Below are 4,112 nucleotides of genomic sequence, written 5' to 3' on the forward strand. Positions count from 1 at the left end.
ATCACTGTTTCTCATTACTTGGGGGAAGGAGGACCCCAAGCCCTATCTCCAAAGCTTGACCTCTTTCCCACCAAATACCAGTTCCATGATGAACACACATAGTGAATAACAAAATAACCCATTAAAGAAATTAGTATTTTATTTTTCTCCACTTACAGGTAAAAACAATTTTTAACATTCGTTTTTAAAATTTTGAATTCCAAATTCTCTCCCTTCCTCTGTCCCCACCCTCCCTCATTCAGAAGACAAGCAATTCAATGTAGGTTATACTTGTGTAGTCATGCAAAACACATCCATAATAATCACGTTGTGAAAGAAAATACAGACCAAAAAAAAACCAATCTCAAGAAAAACAAAGTTTTAAAAAAGTGTGCTTCAATCTGTATTTAGACACCATCGGTTCTTTCTCTGCAGATGGATAGCATTTTTCATCATAAGACCTTCAGAGTTGTCTTGCATGGTGTTGCTGAGAACAGCTAAGTCATTCTCAGCTGATCATCTTACAATATTACTGTTACTTTGTAGCCAGTACATTTCACTTTGTATCAACCCATGTAAGTCTTTCCAGGTTTTTCTGAGAGCATCCTGCTCATCATTTCTTGTAGTACAATAGTATTCCATCATAATTACATATCACAACTTGTTCAGTCATTCCCCAATTGATGGGCATCCCCCTAATTTCTAATTTTTTGCCCCCAGAAAGAAGCAGCTATAAATATTTTGTACATATAGGTCTTTTTCCTTTTTGTTTTTTATCTCTTTTGGAATATATAGACATATTAGTGGTATTGCTAGGACAAAGGGTATGCATGGTTTTATAGTCCTTTGAGCATAGTTCCTAATTGCTCTATAGATGGTTGAATCAGTTCACAACTCCATTAACATCACGTTAAAGTTTCATTTTTCCCACATCTCCTCCAATATTTGTCATTTACCTTTTCTGTCCTATTAGCCAATCTAATAGGTATGAAAGAGTACCTCAGAATTGTTTTAATTTACATTTCTCTAATCCAGGGGTAGGGAATCATGTGGACTTCTAGGTCCTTGGTTGTGACCTTTGGACTGAGTCCAAGTTTTACAGAACAAATCCTTTAATTAAGGGGATTTGTTCTGTGAAATTTGGATTCATTCAAAGGATGACACTTGAGGACCTAGAGGGCCACATGTGGCCTGAAGGCTGCAGGTTCCTCACCCCTGCTCCAATCAATAGTGAGTTTGAGTATTTTTTTCATGACTATAGATAGCTTTAATTACTTCATCTAAAAACTGACTATATTTTTTGATTATCAATTGGGGAATGGTTCTTATTTTTATAAATTTGACTCAGTTCTCTATGTATTTGAGAAATGAGACCTCTATCAGAGAAACTTTCTTCAAATTTTTCATAGTTACTAATGCTAACTGTATTTCTCTCTATCCTATTCCCCTCCCTGTGTATTCTATTTTTACCCTGTCCCTCCTCAAAAGTGTTTTGCTTCTAACTACCTGCTCCTCTAATCTGCCTTCCTTTCTGTCACGCATCCCCCATTCTTATTCTCTTCACCTCCTACTTTCTTGCAGGGTAAGATAGATTTCTATACCCAATTGAGTGTGTATATTATACCCTCTTTGAGCCAGTTCTGATGAGAGTAAGGTTCACTCACTCCCCTTCACCTCTCCTCTTTCCCCCTCCACTGTAAAAGTTTTTTCTTGCTTCTTTTATGTGAGATAATTTACCCCATTCTATCTCTCCCTTTCTCTTTCTCCTAATACATTCTTCTCTCACCCCTTAGTTTTATTTTTTTAAATATCATTTCTTCATATTCAACTCACACCTATGCCCTCTGACTATATATACTCCTTCTAACTACCCCACTAATGAGAAAGATCACCTTATGAGTTACAAACATCATCTTCCCATGTTGGAATGTAAACAGTTTAAATTTATTAAGTTCCTTATGATTCCCTTTCCTGTTTACCTTTTTATGCTTCTCTTGAGTCTTGTATTTGAAAGTCAGATTTTTTATTTAGCTCTGGTCTTTTCATTAACAATGTTTGAAAGTCCTCTATCTCACTGAATGTCCATTTCCCATCCCCCCCAACTCCCTGCCAGGATTGACTAGTTGGTTTTCTGAGGAATCTTCTGACAAAGGGATTCTCTGGAGAGAGTCATTTAAAAGAAACATGGCTAGTGTTTTCAATATAAGAGCTGAGGTGAACTAGTATTTTAAATAATTTATCTATTTTACAGAACACATAGCAGTTGATGTGAGATAGTGACTCAGGCCAAATTAGAGCACTGAAATATGAATATTTTTATAATTTCGATAATTATGTAGTATCTTTCCCTCAGAAGACTTCAAATCACTTTGCAGATATCCCATTTTCATAATCAAATGAGATAAATGGATGAGAAGTCTTATATGTTAAATTTTTCTGAATATCATGCCTAAGAATTTCCTTTGGAACATAATGAATTAGAGGTCATTGTAGAAGAGCAAGGAGTGAAGACCACTGAGTGAAACAAAAGCTTTCTCAAGTCACTTAGCTCCTCTCAGGGCACCAGGGTGCTATGAAATTGGCATATTGTTAGAATGTCACTCAAATGTAAATTATGTGTGTCTATAAAAGAAGGGTCTATGGTCCCTTCCAGTAATAAAGATGTGTATTTTTGTGAAATTATAATGCTGTAAAAATGCAAAAAATAGATGAGTAAGTGAAGTTCTTTAAGCATGCCTACACACACACACACACACACACACACACACACACACACGCACGCACAATCCTTACCTTTGATGTTTTCTTCCTCAAGTATCACTAGTTTAAGTGATACTTAGATTATCTTTCTAGATTGTCATTAATTAATATATTCTTGGTGTTACATAAATCTTCAACATATACTAGTATCTATCTTAAATATATCTTTCTCTATTTTTAACTGTAGAATAAATAAATGTAAACTACAGAGTAAAAGTCTATAAAATGCTAGAGTTAAAAACATTATTTTGGGCCAAGAGCTATATTGTGATTATTGGTTCTGGTGAAATTTGTTCAATAAAAGACTTAGTTATTCAACTAAGTTATTATCCCTGTAAGCCTATTTTGGAGTGCCATAACCAAATTAATTCATGCATGTATATGTTGATATCCTAAATGGCTATCTATATATCTCTTAAAATTAAATAAATGTTTCCAAAAGAAATCTTTTACCATGTATCTAGTGGAGCATGAGTCTAATCCTTATAAATTTAAATCAGTTCCTCATCCATCTTGGATATGAGTCCTTAATCAGAGAAATTTTCTTTTCCCTGTCAATTGTTTCTTTTCTAATTTTAACCACATTGATTTTGTTTGCTCAAAATCTTTTAAATTGTTTTTGTAATCAAAACAGTCCATTTCTTCTTTTCTGATCATCTCTATCCCTTGTTTGGTTATGAACTCTTCTCCTACCTCTAAGAATGTCAGACCAAATGAAGATCTTTTATAGATGAGAGAGATCTGGGCAGGACTGTAGGTGGCAGGGAAGGAGTCAAGAGGAAGAAATAAATTGATGATAAAAGAGAGAAAGGAAACAATCAATGAACCAAGCTCCTGGTAAAGATAGTAGGGGAGAGGATTGAGGGTACAGATGACATTGGTCTTGACCAGTAGAAAGGTCACTTATTCCTCAGAGCAAAGGAAAAGATATGAGAGAATATATAGGGGGATATTTTTTTAGGGGTGGAATGGGAGAGAGAAAAGAGAGCACAGCAGGTGGCCTTCATTTTCTCAGTACCAAGAGAATAGGTAGTCAGATCATCTGCTGAGAAGGGGTCACTGCCATGGCATAGAAGGCTTGAGGAGAAGGTAGAAGGTTCAGAACAGCTACTGAAGTTGGAGTTTGGCAAGGATTGGGGTTATAGGTCAAGGGAAAGAAGGAGTCAAGGGCAGAGAACAGTGTAGAATTGAAATGACCAACTATAGGATCAAGACTGAAAGAGGAGAAAAATGAAGCCTGAACGAGGGTAATAGATTATGTGAACAGGGAGGTATAGAGAGGTTGGAAGCCATGGTAAGGAGAATTAGGTTTAGGACGACTCGGGCAGGAGAAATGGAAAAAACAACACAACCAGATGATGAAAGAGGGGAAC

The sequence above is a fragment of the Notamacropus eugenii genome, chromosome 1, assembly GCF_028372415.1.
Source record: "Notamacropus eugenii isolate mMacEug1 chromosome 1, mMacEug1.pri_v2, whole genome shotgun sequence".
Classification (NCBI taxonomy): domain Eukaryota; kingdom Metazoa; phylum Chordata; class Mammalia; order Diprotodontia; family Macropodidae; genus Notamacropus; species Notamacropus eugenii.